The sequence below is a fragment of the Plecotus auritus genome (assembly GCF_963455305.1).
Source record: "Plecotus auritus genome assembly, chromosome: 3".
Classification (NCBI taxonomy): Eukaryota; Metazoa; Chordata; class Mammalia; order Chiroptera; family Vespertilionidae; genus Plecotus; species Plecotus auritus.
Window position 1 is genome coordinate 109,541,864 of NC_137772.1, and position 20,286 is coordinate 109,562,149.

The window sequence follows — 20,286 nt, forward strand, 5'->3', positions numbered from 1 at the left end:
CATGACAGGATCTTCCATTCCTGCTGGCCAAAATACCACTATTCTTGGCCTTTTTGTACTGATAGGGGTTGGGGTGGTGGCATATTAAGCTGGGAATGGCTTTGGCTTCTGGCAACATGTGCTTGCTGCACCGCACTCCAGTATCAGTGCCAGGTGGGGTGGGGAGTTTGACTGAGGCAGTACACCTGTTAGACAGTAATGCAGGTGTCCTAAGATGAGCTCAGGAGGACAGAAACCTTCCACAGTCAGGACAAAAGATAGATTGATCTTGATTTTCAGTAGAATACAGAATGTAAAAGGGGGACCTCATGATCTTTCTGACCTTTTATGTTTTAAGCAGGAGATGTCAGAATAGTTACCACAGGGGTAACTGGCTTCTAGCAGGCAAGTGTCCATAGCTTTTCCCCTTCAATGTAGATTCTTTCTATCATTATGAATCACTGAACATTGGATTGTTCACTCACTAAACAAATAAATAAACAAACAAACAATATTTTTTACAAATTATTTTTTTGAATTCACATCTTGAAATGTTGCCACTTAGAAATACAGTGAAACTGAATATAATCAGCACCAATTGAATACCTATATATCAGCCACTTTTGTATATCATATCACATTTGCATAGCAACAACCCTGCATGTAGGCAGCATTATTTACCTTGACATATAGGGAGAACACATCTCCAAGAAGAGAATAACTAACCTGAGGCTAAGTTGCAGAAGATTTAAAAAACCCAATACTTTTGGCTCCAAAACCAAAACACCTCTCATTGTCTGCTTATAAGACACAAGTAGTAAAGCTAGTTTTTTGTTTTTGTTTTTGTTTTTTAACTATGATAAGTGTAAAATTGCCTGAGTTACCGCAGACCAAAACTTACTGGGTTATAAATTTAAGTTATTGAATAAAAATGTGCTTGTAGTAAAGCTTGGGTTAATTCAACTCCTGAACTTTTAAAATTATAGGAAACAAAATGTTAAGGTTGAAGCTGCAGAAGCATTTATTACCTGTATTCTAAGATTCTAGCACCCTGGTTCACTTGCTATATTATCGCAACTCTTTAACACAAGGTTCGGAGATAGTTGTGTTATCCCTATTTTATACATAAGGATACATAACTTTGAGTTAAGTAATTCTGTCCAGAGCACAGTGGTTGGGGTACAAACTAGCTCTTGATGAGTACAAATCAAGGAGAAGTGTGGTAGTAGAGAACAAAGAGAGCAATGGGAGTCATATATATGATGATAGATGGAGATTAGACTCTGAAGGATAAGTACACAATGCAATATACAGATGATCTATACTAATAAAAGGGTAATATGCTAGATAGACCAGACATCTTCCAGACGTCATTCTGGACATCCTTCCTGACAAAGCCTGGGCCCAGGTGCCTGTGGCAGGCCTGGGCGGCACCACCCGGGATCCCAGGTGCCTGCCAGAGTGAGGCTGGCTGCAGGCACCCGTGACCCGGGCCAGCTGCAACTGGCCAGAGGGAGGGAAGCCTCGGTCTTGGTTGCCTGTGGCCTGCTGGAGGAGGGAAGTGTGGGTCCCAGTAGTGGGGACCGAGGCAGAGGTGTTTAGAGGTGATCAGGCAAGCAGGTAGGGTGGGAAGTGGTTAGGGGCGATCAGCTAGGCAGGCAGGAGAGTGATTAGGAGCCCGTGGTCCCAGATTGGGAGAGGGATGTCCGAATACCAGTTGAGACCCAATCTCTGCAGGACTGGGCCTAAACTAGCAGTTGGACATCCCCCCAAGGGGTCCTGGATTGTGAAAGGGTGCAGGCCAGGCTGAAGGATACCCACCCCCATGCACTAATTTTGTGCACCAGGCCTATCCTATTTAATAAAAGAGTAATATGCAAAATTGACTGTACCTCTGCTATACCCACAAGCCATGCCCACCAGCCAATCAGGAGTGAGTATGCAAATCAATGCAACCAAGATGGCTGCGGCCACGGAGAGAACAGGAGGCTTGGGTTTCCCCAGCAATGGAGGAAGCCAAGATTCCCGCACACCCTGGCTGGCCCAGGCCTCCACTAAAGGCTACAAAGTTTCAATTATAAAAGATAAATAAATCCCAGATACCAGGGCCTTCAGTTGGGTTGCTGGGGGACATGGCTGGCCTGCAAACCACCACAGGCCCCTCGCCCAGGCCATCCCATGCCCCAAGGGAACCCCCACCCTGATCCGGGACACCCTTCAGGGCAAACCAGCCAGCCCCCACCCATGCCCCAGGCCTCTATCCTATCTAATAAAAGAGTAATATGCAAATTGACCATCACTCCAACACACAAGATGGCTGCCACAAGATGGCCAGCAGGGGAGGGCAGTTGAGAGGGACCAGGCCTGCAAAGGAGGGCAGTTGTGGGTGATCAGGCCAGCAGGGGAGGGCAGTTGGGACGGACCAGGCCTGCAAGGGAGGGCAGTTGGGGGCAATCAAGTCTGCAGGGAAGGGCAGTTAGGGGTGACCAGGCCGGCAGAGGAGGGATGTTGGGGGTGACTGGTACTGTAGGGAAGGGCAGTTGGGGGTTGACCCAGGCCTGCAGGGGAGGGCAGTTAGGGGCAATCAGGCTGGCAGGGGAGTGGTTAGGGGGTGATCAGGCTGGCAGGCAAAAGTGGTTAGGGGCAATCAGGAAGGCAGGCAGGCTAGCAGTTGGGAGCCAGCAGTCCTGGATTGTGAGAGGGATGTCCGACTGCCCATTTAAGCCCAATCCTGGTATGATCGGGCCTAAATGGGCAATTGGACATCCCTCAAGGTGTCCCAGATTGGAGAGGGTGCAGGCTGGGCTGAGGGACACACACCCCTGTGCACGAATTTCATGCACCGGGCCTCTAGTCCTATCTAATAAAAGAATAATATGCAAATTGACCATCACTCCAACACACAAGATGGCTGCCCCCATGTGGTCAAAGATGACTGCCCCATCTGGACACAAGATGGCCACCACAAGATGGCCAGCAGGGGAGGGCATTTGGGAGAAACCAGGTCTTCAAGGGAGGTCAGTTGGGGGTGATCAAGCCTACAGGGGAGGGCAGTTAGGGGTGACCAGGCTGTCAGAGGAGGGAAGTTGGGGGCGACCAGGCCTGCAGGGAAAGGCAGTTGGGGGGGATCCAGGCCTGCAGGGGAAAACAGTTGTGGGGGGGGGGCAGGCCTGCAAGGGAGGACAGTTAGGGGTAACCAGGCCTGCAGGGGAAGGCAGTTAGGGGTGACCAGGCCTGCAGGGGAGGGCAGTTAGGGTCAAACAGGCTGGCAGGGGAGCAGTTAGGCATCAATCAGATTGGCAGGGGGGTGGTTAGGGTGTGATCAGGCTGGCAGGCAGAAGCGGTTAGGGGCAATCAGGAAGGCAGGCAGGCAAGCAGTTGGGAGCCAGCAGTCCTGGATTGTGAGAGGGATGTCCAACTGCCCATTTAGGCCCGATCCTACTTGGATCAGTCCTAAACGGGCAGTCAGATGTCCCTCGAGGGGTCCCAGATTGGAGAGGGTGCAGGCTGGGCTGCAGACACACACCCCTGTGCACGATTTTCATGCACCGTGCCTCTAGTAGTCTATAATAATGAAAGCATAATATGCTAATTAGACCAGACAACCTTCCAGACAAAGCCAGGGCTGCAAGGGAAGCCTGAGTCCTGGGGTCAGAGGGAAGCCAGTGCGGCAGCCAGGGGAAGGAAGGCCTACTCTTGCATGAATTTCATGCATCAGGCCTCTAGTATTTACATAATTGTACACCTGAAACTTATATAATGTTCTTAACCAAAGTTACCCCAATAAATTTAATTAAAAAATTAGTCAAGATGATTTCTAAAATTTGACAAAATAAGAGGTAACATATGGTACAGTGTATTACTCAGGGTTCTCCAGAGAAATAGAACCAAATATGAATATTTATTATTATAAGAAATTGACTCACACAATTATGGAGGCTTAGAAGTCCTGCAATGTGCCACCTGCAAGCTGGAGGCTTGTGAAAGCCAATGGTGTGAATTCTAGCCAGAAGAGTCCAAAGACTAAGAATTAGGACTGCAGATGATGTAAGACCCAGTCCAAGAGGAGAGAAGACCAATGTCTTGGCTCAACGGTCAGGCAGAGAGAGAGAGAGAGGATTCAACCTTCCTTTGCTTTTTGTTTTATTCAAACTCTTAATGAATTAAGGGCATGTAACTTATCCTTTATTATTTGATTGACAGATGAAAATATTTCTTCACTTTCCATCTAAATGTTCCATCAGTGCATATAGCAAACCTCTAAGGTTTTTAATATCATGGGACATTGGGATTTTAATTTTGAAATGAAAATGGAAAACTCACAACTAAAATTTCAACTCACAATTCCTGGCTTCACTTTTATGATAATCTTAATAAATCAGCAATTGTTTACAAAGCTAATAAACTGTTTTACCGAGGTGATTTGGGCTCATTTCAATTAGAATTAGAATTTAATTCCTCAATTCTCCTTAAGGCAATCGGATCCCCAAGAAGCAGAGAAAATTAACAGAAATCTAAGAATTGTTTGTAATGGAGCCAGATCCAGAATGGAGGATTCTAGTATAAAATCCATAACTCTTTCTTATTTCTTAAATCAATACTTGAGAAATTAGTTTATGCCAAGTCCTAGAATAACAAGAGAACTTTGACCTAAAGAAAGTTAATTTTATTTAGTTAAAACTTAAATGATGATTTTATGGAAAATAAACTTTTCCACTTATATGAATATTCTTATCATATATCTTTAAACATTTAAAGGCATAGATGGAGCTACCTGAATTTAAAAGAAAATGCAAAATGCCTGATAATAATAATATATTTTAAGTGTAGTCTTAAATCTTTCAATGTGAATATACCAAAGAGATAAACTTCTGGGATTAATATTTTAAAATCATAATACAACTTTATATCACTAAAATGATCACAATATCATAAGTCTAATAACTATATAGAATAACAAACTCTCTGGAAAGTTGCATCATGACATTCTTTTGAGTTTAAAAAACTATTATTTTTCCATACAAACAACTAGTTTAGCATTGGTGGATTTAGCAAAGTGAGAGTTCTGAAGAGTCTTGAGAAGTAAAGCTTTGCTTAATATAGGATCTATCTGTTTGACCAGGTGATCAGATGTTATCTCAGATAAACTGATATGCTAGAATTTCTTAATGTGAACTGTGAAATATTTATTAGTTTACAAACATCCCTGGGAAAAGTTTTTCTAGAACAAAAATTAACGTTGATACAGATATTCTTAACGATGTATGTGGCTGCAGTTCCCATAGGTGATATGATATATTTGTCCCTCATTTAGAGTTTTTCTATATGAAAGAGTCATTCTTACATATCCTATGTTGCAATATGAAGTCCTTCAATGTGTCTTATAAATTTTATAAATATGAAAATTCTTGGTCATTACTACTAAAATATTCTTACATTCCATTATTTTATGTTATATTTATGTAATCTCTTTAATATAGATTTTCACCCTATTATATCTATTTTTTTTCCTCTTAACTTTTGTATTTAAAAAAACTGGGAGAATCTTATGACCTGAACTTTCAATTCACTGATTCATTTGGTTTCCATTCTACCAGTGTTTTCCATTACTTCTTAATTATTTCTTATTCCCCAGTTTTTCTTCTGTCCTCTTTTATAACTGTGTATATATTAATATTCATAGTTTTATCATTATTTGGTAAATTTACTCTCCTGCTCCTATTAAAAGGAATTGAAATTGCTTTCCCAGACAGTCTTGTATTTTTCCCTCTTTGCTCCTTTTCCTCTGGAAGCATCAGCCAAGTGACTAAAGCCATATGCCCTTTTGATGACTTTAGGTAGGATTCCAAAGCTGTGAGCTATACATGTGTTGATATACACAATACAGTTGTAATTCTTCATATGGCTAACAAAAGCTTGGGGATAAAGATATGCAGAAAATAAAAGTGGGTAAAACTGAAAGCATTTGTGCAGACTATTTGATAGCTTAGTAACTATTGACTGGATGTTCAGTCAGTACACTCAGCAGGCTGACAGGTGCTAAACCAATTTTTGGCAAGTGATTAAAACAATTTGACCCTACTTATTTTATTACCAGAGGCCCAGTGCACAAAATTCATGCATGGGGGGGTCTCCTCAGCCCAGCCTGGACCCTCTCCAATCCGGGACCCCTTGGGGGATGTCCAACTGCCAGTTTAGGCCCAATTCTGATCGGGCCTAAACCGGCAGTTGGACATCCCTCTCACAATCCTGGACCGCTAGCTCCTAATTGCTTACCTGCCTTCCTGCCTGGTCGCTCCTAACTGCCCCCCGCCCCTTGCTGGCCTGATTCACCCTCACTGCCTCTGTGTGCTGGCCTGATTGCCCCTAACTGCCCCCCTGCTGGCCAGGTCGCCCCAAACTGCCCCCTCCCTGCTGGCCTGGTTGCTCCTAACTGCCCCCCCACCAGTCTGGTCACCCGCAACTGCCCCCCCCCACCAGCCTGGTCTCCCCTCATGGCCCCCCCACCAGCCTGGTTGCCCCATGCAGCCTGCTGTTCAGTCATTTGGTCGTCCCTCACTAACCTCCCTTGCCGGCCTGGTCACCCCACGCAGCCTGCTATTCAGTCGTTTGGTTGTCCCTCACTAACCCCTCTGCCAGCCTGGTCACCCCATGCAGCCTGCTTGTTCAGTTGTTTCGTCGTCCCTCACTAACCCCCTGCTCACCTGGTTACCCCACACAGCCTGCTTGTTAAGTCTTTTGGCCATTCCTCACTAAACCCCCCTGCCGACTTGGTCACTCCATGCAGCCTGCTTGTTCAGCCATTTGGTCATCCCTCACTAACCCCCCTGCCAGCCTGGTTGTAGGCAGCCATCTTGTGAGGGCTTGAGGGTTAATTTGCATATTAACTCTTTATTATATAGGATTTTATCTAAAATGACAGTGGAATAACTATAAAGGCATAGTAATCAATTCATTGATTCATGAACTTTAGGCACTTACTATTTGGTTAGCACTGTGGATGAAAAATTGTATGTCAGAATTACATGTATAGTAAGAAATATTCTAAATTTAAGAGATCCACAAAATGTATTAAGATGCTTTAAAAAGGTCATTTAACCCTGCCTTAAGAGGATGAAAAGAGAAATCCTTAGAGACAATGAAACTTCACAGAGGGTTTAAAAACATGGAAGGAATTTCTAGAGTGTTAAGGGATAGAAGGTTACTCCAGTTTAAAAAACAGTATAAGAAAATGCTGAGAGGGGATCCCAACATGGTGGCCAGCAGAATGGCAGTGAGGGAGAGAGTGAGTGAGCAAAGGAGTGGGGAGATTTTGGATATGTGTGGTGTGTGTGTGTGTGGGGGGGGGGTGAGTAAGGGAAGTTAGATCTCACAGGAGTCTTATGGAATGGCAGATCAGGTTCTCCTGAATGGGGAGCCTCTGTTATCTCCACAGGCACTCCCAGGCCAGGCACAGCTCTGGTGCAGACACCATGCCATCTTGAAGGGGGAAGCAGCAGAGGCCTGGAGCATAGCCACACCAACACCAAGAGTGGCATCAGACACAAACCCACATAGTGAGTAGCTTGCCAGCCATAACTTGCAAGGGACCACCACTCCACCCCTGCAGAGTGGCACACTACCTTGCTGAGGGCTCCCAGATGACCACAGTGAGTGCCTGTCAGAGAGACCTATTGTAATGCCCCTCCCATGCTCCAGGACCCTGTACTCCAGGACCTCGCACTGTCAGTGCATGCCAGAGGGACCCTTTGCCCCTCCCCACTCAGGCCCCTGGACCAGGCTGCGAGTTCATGACCCAGCACATTGCCCAGATCAGACCACAGGATGGCATAGCAAGTGCCCACCAGAGGGACCTAGATCACCACCTGGCTGAGGGTGCCAGGGCCACAGAGTGAGTTGCATGCCAGCGGGCTCTAGGACCTCATAGGGAATCACACACCAGAGGAACTGTGCACATATCCCACTGATCTTGAGCATGGCAAACAACTGAGGGAACAGATCTGTGGGGGAAGGGAATACAACTCAGAGCAGTGACAATATAGGTGTGAGACTCAAAGTAGACCCAAGCTCTGGATAAGGAGTCCTGGACTTTTGGACTGATAGAGCCTTCAACCTCTCAACTTCAATTAGGTTGCCCAGAGCCAAAAAGAGACAGCAAATCACATTACATAAAAACAAATACAAAATGATAGCAAAAATGAGGAGACAAAGAAACAATCCCAAGAGGAAAGAAAAGGAGGAATTGCCAGGAAAGTAAGTAAATGAAATGCAGTCAAGCAATTTGTCAGAGAAAAAAATCAGAGTAATGGTTAGAAGGATGCTCAAACATCTGGATGAGAAATTCACTAACATGTGTAAGAAACAAGAGAGAAATGAAGAATGACATAGCACCAATAAAGAGCAAAATGGAAGGATTCAACAATAGACTAGAAGAAGCTAATGATCAAATCAGCGAGTTAGAAGACAGGGTAGAAAAACACTTAATCTGAACAGCAATTGGGGAAAAAAGTTAATAAGCAGGAGGGGTTTTAGGGAGCTTTGGGAATAGATGAAACAAAGCAACATCCACATAACAGGGGTGCCAGAAGGAGAAGAAGCTGAGCAAGAAACAGAAAACCTTTTGAAAAAATAATGAAGGAAATCCTCCCTGACTTGGTGAAGAAAAAAGTCACACAAGCATAGAAAGTCCCAAAAAAGATGAACCCCAAAACATCCACACCAAGACATGTCATAATTAAAATAGCAAACGTTAACAACAAAGAAAGTATCTTATGGGCAGCAAGAGACAGACAGAAAGTTACCTACAAGAGATCTCCCATTAGACTATCAAGTGATTTTTCAGCAGAAATACATCAGGGCCCAAAGGGAAGGGAATGAAGTATACAAAGTAATGAAAAGCAAGGGACTAAATCTAAGAATACTCTATCACAGTGGTCACCAACTGGTGATCTGTGGACCACTGGTGGCCTGTGAGGTCCAAAAGGTTGGTGACTGCTGGTTTAAGGAAACTTTTGGAGCAGCAGTCGCCAACCAGTGGTCAAAGGACCACTGGTGGTCCATGAGGTCCTAAAGGCTGGTGACCACTGCTCCAGTAAGGCTTTCATTCAAAACCAAAGGTGAAATCAGGAGCTTTGCAGAAAACAACAGGCTAAGGGGGTTTATTACTACCAAACCAGCAATGGAAGAAATTCCAAAGGGACTGCTCTAAGAAGAAGGAATAGACAGGGAGAAAAACAAACATAAAGAATAAAAATGCCAACAAACAAGTATTATTCAATAATAACCTTAAACATAAATGGTTCAAATGCTCCAATCAAAAGATATAGGGTGGCTGAATAGATAAGAACACATGACCCATATGCTATCTATAAGAGATCTACCTCAGAACAAAGGACTCACACAGACTGAAAGTGAAGGGATGGAAAAATTTTTTTCAGGCAAGTGGAAATGAAAAAAAAAGAAGCTGGGGTAGCAATACTTATATCTGACAAATTAGATCTACAAGTGAAGGCCATAACAAGAGATAAGGAAGGCTACTTCATAATACGAAAGGGAGCAATTCAACAAGAGGATATAACTCTGGACAACATATATGCCCCCAATACAGGAGCACCCAAATATATAAAAATACTTCTGGAAGATATCAAGGAAAAGTTTGACAGCAATGCAATGATAGTAGGGAACTTTAAGACCCCATTGACATCACTGGATAAATCTTGTAGACAATAAATCAACAAGGAAACAGCAATCCTAAATGACTCACTAGATCAAATGGAACTAATTGATATCTTCAGAACATTTCACCCCAAAGCTATGGAATATATATTCTTCTCAAGTGTACACAGGATATTTTCAAAGATAGACCACATATTGGGACACAGGCAAAGTCTCATCAAATTCAAAAAGATTGAAATCAAAACAATCAAAACCAATTAAACACATAGAGACTAAATAGGATGCTGTTAAACAATGATTGGGTTACCAAAGAGATAAAAGAATAAATAAAAAAACATCCTGGGGAAAAAAATGACAATGAAAACACAACAAGCCAAAATCTATGGGACACAGTGAAAGCAAACCTGAGAGGGAGGTTCATAGCATTACAGGCCTACCTTAAAAATCAAGAAAAACTGGTAATTAGTTATCTAACCCTACAACTTAAAGAATTAGAAAGAGAGTAACAAGAAAAGCCCAGAGTAAATAGAGGGAAGGAAGCAATAAAGATCAGAGCAGAAATAAATGACACAGAGACAAAAAAACAAACAAACAAACAAACAAAAAAAACAAACAAAAGATCAATAGAACCAAGAGCTGGTTCTTTGAAAAGATAAACAAGACTGAAAAACTTATAGCCAGTCTCACCAAGAAACAAAGAGAGAGGGTGCAAATTAAAAAAAAAAAAATCAGAAATGAAAGAGGTGAACTAACAGTGACTCCACAGAAATACAAAGGATTGTAAAAAAATATATGAACAACTCTATTCCAATAACCTGGACAACGATGACCAAATGGACATATTCCTAGAAAAATATAGCCTTCCAAAACTTAATCAAGAAGAATCAGAAAATCTGAATAGGTCAATAACTACTGATGAAATTGAAGGTGTAATCAAAAAACTTCCAGCAAACAAGAAACCTGCTCTGGATGGCATCACTGGGGAGTTTCACAAAAAATTCAAAGAAGAACTAACACCTGTCATTTTCACTCTATTCCAAAAAATTCAAGAGGCAGGAACACTTCCAAGCTTTTTCTATGAAACCAGCATTACCCTAATCCCAAAACCAGATAAATACACGACAAAGAAAGAGAATTACAGGCCAATATCCCTGATGAACATAGATGCCAAAATCCTCAACAAAATTCTAGCTAATCTGATCCAGCATTACATTAGAAAGATCATACAACATGACTAAGTGGGATTTATTCCAGAGATGCAAGAAAGGTACAATATACGCAAATCAATACACGTGATACATCACATAAACAAATTGAAAGACAAAAATCACCTGATCATATCAATTGATGCAGAAAAAGCATTTGACAAAATCCAACACTTTTTTTTGGGGGGGTGGGGGGTGGGAGGGGAATTTATAAATAAATAAATAAATAATTTTTTTTTACTAATTCTTTATTGTTGAAAGTATTACATATGTTTCCATTTTCCCCCCATTGACCCCCTCCATCCCACCTCTGCCCCCAGGCCCTCACTGCTCCATTGTCTGTGTCCATGAACCATACATATATGCATACAAGATCTTTTGTTTGATTACCACATACCCTCCTTCCCTCAGAGATTCCCCACTCTGTTCCATGCTTCCATGTCTCTGGATTCAGTCTGCTCATCAGATTATTTTGTTACTTAGATTCCACATATGAGTGAGATCATGTGATAATTGTCCTTCTCTGACTGGCTTATTTCCCTTAGCTTGATACACTCCAGGTCCCACAATTCTGTCTGAAAGGGTAAGAGAGTCTTCTTTTTATTGCTGCATTGTATTCCATAGTATAAATGTACCACAGCATTTTTATCTACTTATATACTGATGAGCACTTGGGCTGTGTCAAGATCTTAGTTATTGTGAATTGTGATGCTATGGACATAGGGGTTCATACATGCTTTCTGATTGGTATTTACGGTTTCTTAGGATGTATTCCTAAAAGTGGGATCACTGGGTCAAATGTCATTTCCATATTTAATTTTTTGAGGAAACTCCATACTGTTTTCCATAATGGGTACACCAGTCTGCATTCCCGCCAGCAGTGTACTTGGGTCCCCTTTTCTCCACATCCTTACCAGCACTTGTCATTTTTTAATTTTTTTATGGTAGCCATTCTGACAAGTGTGAGGTGACACCTCATTGTCATTTTAATTTGCATCTCTCTGATGATCAGTGACTTTGAGCATTTTTTCATATGTCTCTTGGTCATTTGTATTTCCTCTTTGGAGAACTGTCTATTTAGGAGCTTTGCCCATTTTTAAATTGGATTGTTTGTCTTCCTTCTGTTAAGATGTATGAGTTCCTTATATATTTTGGATATTAACCCTTTATCATTAAATCATGGACAAATATTTTCTCCCATACAGTGGCTACCTTTTTGTTTTGTTGATGGTTTATTTTGCTGTGCAGAAACTCTTTATTTTGATGTAGTCCTATTTATTTATTTTCTCCTTAGTTTCCTTGGTCCTAGGTCATGAATCTGTGAACATATTGCTAAGAGAGTTGTCTGAGATTTTGCTGCCTATGGTTTTTTCTAGGATTTTTATGGTTTCATGACTTACATTTAAGTCTTTTATCCATTTTGATTTTATTCTTGTGTATGCTGTAAGTTGGTGGTCTAGATTCATTCTTTTTGCATGCGCCTATTCAATTTTCCCAACACCATTTATTGAAGAGACTGTATTGACTCGATTATATGCTCTTGCCTCTTTTGTTAAATATTAATTTAGCATAATGGCTTGGGTTGACTTGTGGGTTCTCTGCTCTGTTCCATTGATCTATATGCCAGTTCTTGTGTCAGTACCAGGCTTTGTAGTATAACTTGAAATCTGGTATTGTGATTTCTCCAACTTTGTTCTTCTTTCTCAAGATTGCTGCAGCTATTCTGGGTCTTTTTGGTTCCATATAAATTTTTGGAGTATTTGTTATAGATCTGTGAAATATGCTGTTGGTATTTTAATAGGGATTGCATCGAGTCTGTAGATTGCCTCAGATAGTATGGACATTTTAAAGATGTTGATTCTACCAATTCATGAACATCATATATTCTTCCACTTATTTATATCTTTCTCTATTTCTTTTTTCAATGCCTCCTAGTTTTCCAAGTACAGGTCTTTTTCCTCCATGGTTAAGTTTATTCTTAAGTATCTTATTTTTTTTGTTGCAATGGTAAATGTGATTGCTTGTTTAGTTCATTATTGGTTTATGAAAAATCCATCAATTTTGGGGTGTTGATTTTGCTTCCTGCTACATTGCCAAATTCATTTATTAAACATAGTAGTTTTATAGTGGAGTCTTTAGGGTTTCTATGTAAAATATCATGTCATCTGCAAATAATAAGAGTTTTACTTCCTCCATTCCAATTTGGATGACCTTTATTTCTTTTTCTTTTCTGATCACTGTGGCTAAGACCTCCAGTACTATGTTGACTAAGAGTGGTAAAAGCCAACATCCCTGTCTTGTTTCTGTTCTTAGGGGAAATGGTTTTACTTTTTGCCCATTGAGTATGATGTTTGCTCTAGGTTTGTCATATATGACCTTTATCATGTTGAGATGCTCCCTGTATTCTCACTTTGCTGAGAGTCTTTATTAAAAATTGGTGTTGGTTTTATCAAATGCTTTCTCTGAATCAATTGATATGATCATGTGATTTTTGTCTTTCAATTTGTTTATGAAATGTATCATGTTTATTGATTTGTAAATATTGTACGAGCCTTGCACCCCTGCAATAAATACCACTTGATCATGATATATGATCTTTTTAATATATTGCTGGATCTTATTTGCTAGTATTTTGTTGAGGATTATAGCATCTATGTTCATCATAGCATTCCCTTTCTTTGTGGTGTCTTTATCTGGTTTTGGAATTAGGTTAATGCTGGCCTCATAAAAAGAGTTTGGGAGGGTTCCTTCCTCTTTGATTTTTTTGAATAGTTTGAGGAGTATATGTGTTAGTTCTTTGAATGTTTGGTGAAGCTGTACAAACCCGGGATTTTGTTTGCTGGAAGTGTTTTGATTACAGCTTCTATTTCATCAGTTGTTATTGGCCTGTTCAGGTTTTCTGATTCATCCTGATTCAGTTGTGGGAGATTGTATTTTTCTAGGAATTTGTCCATTTCATCTTCATTGTCTAGTTTGTTGGTATATAGTTGTTCATAGTATTTCCTTACAATCCTTTGTATTTCTGTGGTGTTGGTGATTGCTTCTCCACTTTAGTTTCTGATTTTATTTATTTGCATTCTTTCTCTTTGTTTCTTGATGAGTTTGGCTAATGGTTAATCAATCTTTTTTAAATCTTTTCAGAGAACCAGCTCTTGGTTTCATTTATTATTTTTTTTTGTAATGTTGTTTTAGTCTCTATGTCTTTTATTTCTGCTCTAACATTTTTTATTTCCTTCCTCCTACTTACTCTGGGCTTTTCTTGTTGTTCTCTTTCTAGTTCTTTAAGTTGTAGGGTTAAATTTTTTATTGATTATTTTTCTTGTTGTTTTTTTTTTTAATTTAATTTTATTTTTATTTTTATTTAGGTAGGCCTATAGTGCTATGACCTTCCTTCTCAGGACTGTTTTTGTTGGGTACTAGAGATTTTGAGTTGTATGTTCATTTTCATTTGTTTCCAGTAAGTTTTAATTTCTTTCTTCATCTTCTGATAACCTATTCATTGTTTAATAACATGCTATTTAGTCTCCATGTGCTTGAATGGTTTTGATTGTTTTTACTGTAGTTGATGTCTAATTTCATTCCACTGTGATCTGAGAAGATGCTTGATATGATTTCAATTGTCTTGAACTTGTAGAGACTTGTGTCCTAACATATGGTCTATCTTTGTGAATGATCCATGTACACTTGAGAAGAATGTATATTCTGCAGCTTTGGAGTGAAATGTTGTTGTTTTTTTAATGTAAATTAAGTGCATCTGACCCAGAGTGTGCCTTAGAGTCACTGTTTCCTTGTTCAGTTTTTGTCTGGAAGATTTATCCAGTGAAGTGAGCAGGGTGTTAAAGTCCCCTACTATGACAGTATTGTTGTGTATATCTCCCTTAAAGTCCTCTTGAAGTTTTTTATTTATTTATTTATTTATTTATTTATTTATTTATTTATAGTTTTATTTTTAGCTGCTCCTATAATGAGTGCATATATGATTACCAGGGTTATATCCTCTTGTTGGATCAATCCCTTTAGTATTATGTAGTGACCTTTATTGTCTCCTGTGATGGCCCTCATTTTGAAGTCTATTTTGTCAGATAAGTATTGCTACTTCAGCTTTTTCTTTCTTTTCCATTTGCATGGAAAAGTTTTTTGCATCCCTTCACTTTCATCTTCTATGTATCTCTTGTTCTGAGGTGGGTCTCTGTTATACAGCATATAGTTGGGTCATGTTTTTGTATCCATTCAGCTACCCTATGCTTTTTTTTTTCTTTTTGTGTGGCATGCTGAAGCAACATGCAATTTTTTGAGAAATATTAGGCAAGTATGAAGCATGAGGCAAGACAGGTTGTTCTTATGAAAATGCTTGCGTGGGCCCAAAAGTTGGGTGGGGCATGGTCTAAGGGAATCTGTAGGGTGGGGCGAACAGTGGTGGCTAGATTGTTGGAGACTCAGATATGGTGTCAACCTTCTGTCTCTGTTGGAGGAGGGCTCAAAAAAAACAAAAAACAAAACAAAACAACAAAAAAAAAAAACAATTACCTCTGCCAGTACTTCTGTCTGGGAGAAAGTTGTCCCTCCCCCAGCTCTCACCCTAATACCAGACAATTCAGTTCCTCCCTGTAAGTCTCTAGTTCCTTTGGATCTGCTGGCCCAGTGTTGGAGCTCAGAGTAAGTGAGTCTGAGTAAGTCCATGTGCAGGCCCTTTACAAAGACTGTTGAGACATTAGCAGCCCTTTGTCTCACTTAGTCACAATCCCTACTATTTTTAAGAGCCAGAAGTTATGGGAGCTTTTCTCCTGAGTACTGGTACCCTGGGATGGGGCTTCTGATTTTGGTATGTGATACCCTATGCCTCTTGATTGGAACATTTAATCCATTTACTTTTTGAAAGGTTCGGAGTGGGCTGGGGTCGCACACCTATGACATGAGGTTATAATGTATCAAAAGAGATTTTTTAAAAATATATATATTTTATTGATTTTTTACAGAGAAGAAGGGAGAGGGATAGAGAATTAGAAACATCAATGAGAGAGAAACACAGATCAGCTGCCTCCTGCACACCCCCTACTGGGGATGTGCCCGCAACCAAAGTATATGCCCTTGACTGGAATCGAACCCAGGACCCTTCAGTCCACAGGCCGACACTCTATCCACTGAGCCAAACTGGTCAGGGCTCAAAAGAAATTTTATTCCAGGCACCTGGGTGCAGGTGGGCTGAGACCAAAGAAGGCATCAGCCAAGAGAGCAGGGAGAGATAGGTTTTTATTAATTTTTTGCTGACTGTAAGCTGCTCTGCTGAAGTAAGGGTCTGGTCCATCCTTGGTTCCTCCCATGCCAGGTGTCTTCTGGTTATCTGAGCTATGCTGTGCTCAAGGCTGCAAGCTTTCTGCAAGCTATCTGCTAAGCACAATAAATTTTTCTCTGCCCTGTTTTATTTTCTTTAACCCTTTCATTCCTGTCTTAAAGGGTATATATAAAGGAAAAGAAGGGGTGTGGGGTTACCATTTCTCTTTGTCTTCTTCATGCATGGGAGGGGTTATCGTGGATACCTAAGGAGTAAATTCAGATTATTTCCTGGAATATAGTCCTGTAGGGTCCCTTTACCTGGGTAAGGACAAAATGTCTTACTGTCTTAGCTAGGACTTGTAATCTTGTTCGTATAAATTTGGTAACCATCCTGAAAATGCAGGGCCTGAAGAGGAGGAGTAGGAGAAATAGTGTTAAGGGTCCCAAAAGGGGTAAAAGCCAGGTTAATTTGGGCAGAGCTGCTTGTAGGCTGGATCATGTGGACTGCTCTATGCTGTACTGACTGATCTCCTTGAGCCATTGAGTATTCTGTGAATGTGTTGTGTTTTTTCCCTTTATTCTACCTGTAGAGTTTAGATAAAAAAAAAAACAGGATGTGTTAGCAATTAAACAAACCCTTCCCTTTTTGGCTAAAAGATAGTCTAGGATGAATAGGGGGACCATTTTAGGGATATAAGAGACCTGCGAGATTTAGAAGCACTATGAAGGTAAACAAATAGATGTGATCTAAAGAGAAGTCCTTTAAATTACCTTGGAGACAGAGGTCTGTAATGAGCTCAAACATATCTTTCACTGTTCAGATGGGATAGTCTGTGCCAGGTGGGGGAGTGTTGTTACTAATAATCTGCAGGAATGTGGAAGTCTGGGTATATAATTTATTAGTCATTAGGCTGATATGTGAGAGGGGCTATTTTATCCCAGGAAGGCTAGTGGGAGGATAGGTTATTCTGGAGGTGAGGTTTTCGTGTGTGTGTGTTTTCTAGTTTTGTCCCTTGCTAGGCATCTGGAGCTTTTTGCCCTGGTGAGTTTTACATCTGTATCTGGCCTATTGTCCTTGCTCTGGGGGTCAGAGAGACGATGATGGCTGGGCACAAATGGAGGTTGTGATGGTATCTAGGGGTGGTATTTTCTGAGTACAAGTAGGGCTTGTAACCTAGTGGAGACAAACTGTTTATACATTTTAGTATTATTGGTGTAAAAGTTAGAACAATAAGAGTTATGATAAATGGTCTGGTGGAAGGAAAGAGACTAGTTTGTAGGGTTGTAGTCTAATATATTAAAATGAGGTTTATTTCTAAATTATTTATTTTTAAGTGTCCTTGGTTTAGGGAATATAGGATTTACTAGATGGCTGCAGACTGCTGTTTTATTATTTCAGTTTTTCTATTCTGCTTGTTCTGGCTAACTGGCCTGTGTCATTTACAATATTTAAACCTTAATTTTCTAACGATGTTTAAAAAGTAAACAGCCAACATTTCTTAGATTGACATTGATGAACATTCTCACTTTTAAGAAATATATCTTTAACAAAGCACAAGACATTATATTAACAGTTTTAAATTTACTTTATAGATTTTCTGTAATAAAAGCTAAAATTAGGTGAACTTAAAACTTGTTGAAATATTTAGATGTTTATCATTTAATATAGTAATGTTTTAAAGCTTTAAGTTGCCAAAGACTTTGGTAAATTATGTACAGGCATATGAGGCTGGAGAAAAGGTGGGGGAGGAGGAAGCAGGCCTAGCAGTCTGTTCCAAGGCCTCTAGCCACTTGGATTTAAAATTGCCATATTTTTTCCTTAGAGATAATATGCTAAGGTTTGGGTGTTAAGGAGTTCAGCTTTTGCTAATAGCCGGACTGTTAAGTTGTGGTCCAGTAGTTTTATTGCTAGCTTTACCCAGTGGTCAGATAGGTTTCTATTGAACGAGTACAAAAAACATTTTATATAAATGTTAAAGGCACACCTTAAAATTAAATACCCATTGCATTTTGAATTTATTTATTACATGGTCTTACAAGGTAATATCTTTTTAAAGTATGATACTTTGTAAAACACTGTGTAATATGAAAACACGAGAATTCTCATGATCCATTGCAATGTGTTAAGTAAGCATTTTAGTTTTGCAATAAAGCAAGTTATTCTTTGGGAAGGGGTGTGTGTGTGAGAAGGTGCTGAGGTCAGAGCAGTTTTCAGAGCATTAAAGGGGTGAAAATGCTGGCCTTGAGATCTAAAGGCTCAGTGAGGTGTCCCTTTGCCATGTTACATTATAGAGGAGCTTTGTAAGAAAACTGAAATTGGGAACTCAGAGGCGAGAGTACCTAGCGAGCCTGAGAAAAAAGAGTATTTCTTGTTTAGAGGAGGGTACAGTGATAGAAGAGATATGGCGTTACAGTCTAAGGAATGGTGTGACCTTGTGGGGTGAGAGTGAAACTGAAATAGGTTACTGTCATTTGGGGCAACTGGGCTTTATGAGGGGATGTCTGTACCGTTTTGGTCGGGCAAGAAGGGTGGATAAGGGATTATTTAGTAAGATGCATTGTAGAGGTGAGGTGGCTAATGGCTGTGAGACTAGTCTGTCAACCTCCATAATAGAGACTGAGAAGGGGACAAGGGCCCCAGCGAATTCAGAGAGGGCAGAATAAGTGATCCCCATTGTCAATTAAAAAGGAGATTGGCTAACCTGCCACCACAATTGTTACCTGAGGCTCTGTCCTGGTGATGGCCTGAGGAGCTTCAGTCTTTGGTGGCCAGTCCCAGGAGGTCTGGGAGCCCCAACCCAGATCCAGAGAGCAGCCTTGCTGAGGTCCGACCTGGAGGGGCCAGATTATAGTCTGATTTTCAGTGACCTTCCCTTATGCACCTTGGGCAGGGCCCAGGAGGGGGTCATGGGTTTGGGCAGGACTTGGTCCAGTGTCCTCTCATTACATTTGAAGCATGGGCCCAGAGGAGACTTAGCCCCTAACTTACTTTTGGTTGGAGGACTAGCACTTCATTTGGGATCATGAGAGTGGTGGCTAGGAGCTGAAAGGCCTTTGGGCTTTAGCCTTGGCCTGATCTCGCTTTTGTTTTTGGATATGGGTCTCCTTGTCTCTATTATTAAAGACCTTAAAGGTCATGTTTAAAAGGTCTTATTGGGGGGTTGTTCCTTCTGGGTTTGTAGGTTCTAGATTGGTGTATTTTCTCATGGCCTGTGTAAGGGGAGAGATGAAGACTGCCAGATATTTGTGTCTTTTCTGGGTGACCTTTGCTAATTTTTTATAATTAACTGCTTTGTGGGCTGTGTTTTTCAGTCCTTCTAGCAGGTAGAGAACTATGTGGTCCCAATACCTGTGACCTGCCTGCCCTTCCTGGTAGTTCCATTGTGGGTCCCTGTTAGGGACAGCATCCGCTTTGACTGGAGGAGGCACGGGGCCTGTCAGTGGAGGGTATCCGCTTGGCCCTGGGCATGAAGCCAGGTTTGCACCAGCAATCTCTCAAAGGGGGCACTTTAAGGCTAGTGCCAGAGTGGGAGGAGGAAGAGAGCCAAAAACTGCTCTGGAGCCGGTGTGAGATGGGATGGTGGTGGTGAGTTTCGCTAGGTAGGGTGGTAGGCTTTTAGGCTGCTGAGATGGAGGAGCCATAGACTAGGGGACCAGGGGATGGTCGGTGAGATAAAAAGTGGTGAAGGAAGAGGAAGATTTGAGATCCTCTGGGAATTTAGAGTAAAGAAGGAAAAATCTGTGAGGAAGCGCAGCTGTTACAGAGAGAAGGATGTGTACTTGAGTGTAAAGAAGCCTGGAAATACAGGATCTCAGACCACTTGCCTTGTGTGCAGCAGAATTGTCAAGGTCAGTTAGAATTTGGAAATTGAAAGTGCTGTTTTACTGAGGCCAGAAGTCCTGCACAAATTCTAGAGTCTAAAGGCTTTTAAGTAGACAGCCCAGGGGTGTGGTGCAGGGAATGGTCAACTGCGAATTCCCCATGGCAACTGGCAGTGGCTTAAGGTCTACTTTCCGTGAAGTTAAAGCCAAGAAAGTTATCCTCATCTCGTCCTAACATTCACCAGAAATGGACGGAGCCCTCCCTCCATGACAGGCATCCCTGTCAGGAAAGTGGGCGAAGGAACCTGACCAGCACTGGATTTCCATTAGG

General features: G+C 41.1%; 1 protein-coding gene across 1 annotated transcript in view; it reads left to right on the plus strand.

The window, feature by feature from the left end:
• Positions 1-20,286, plus strand: part of TRPC4 (transient receptor potential cation channel subfamily C member 4) — a 497,078-nt gene that overhangs the window by 87,002 nt on the left and 389,790 nt on the right. The window lies entirely within an intron of this gene.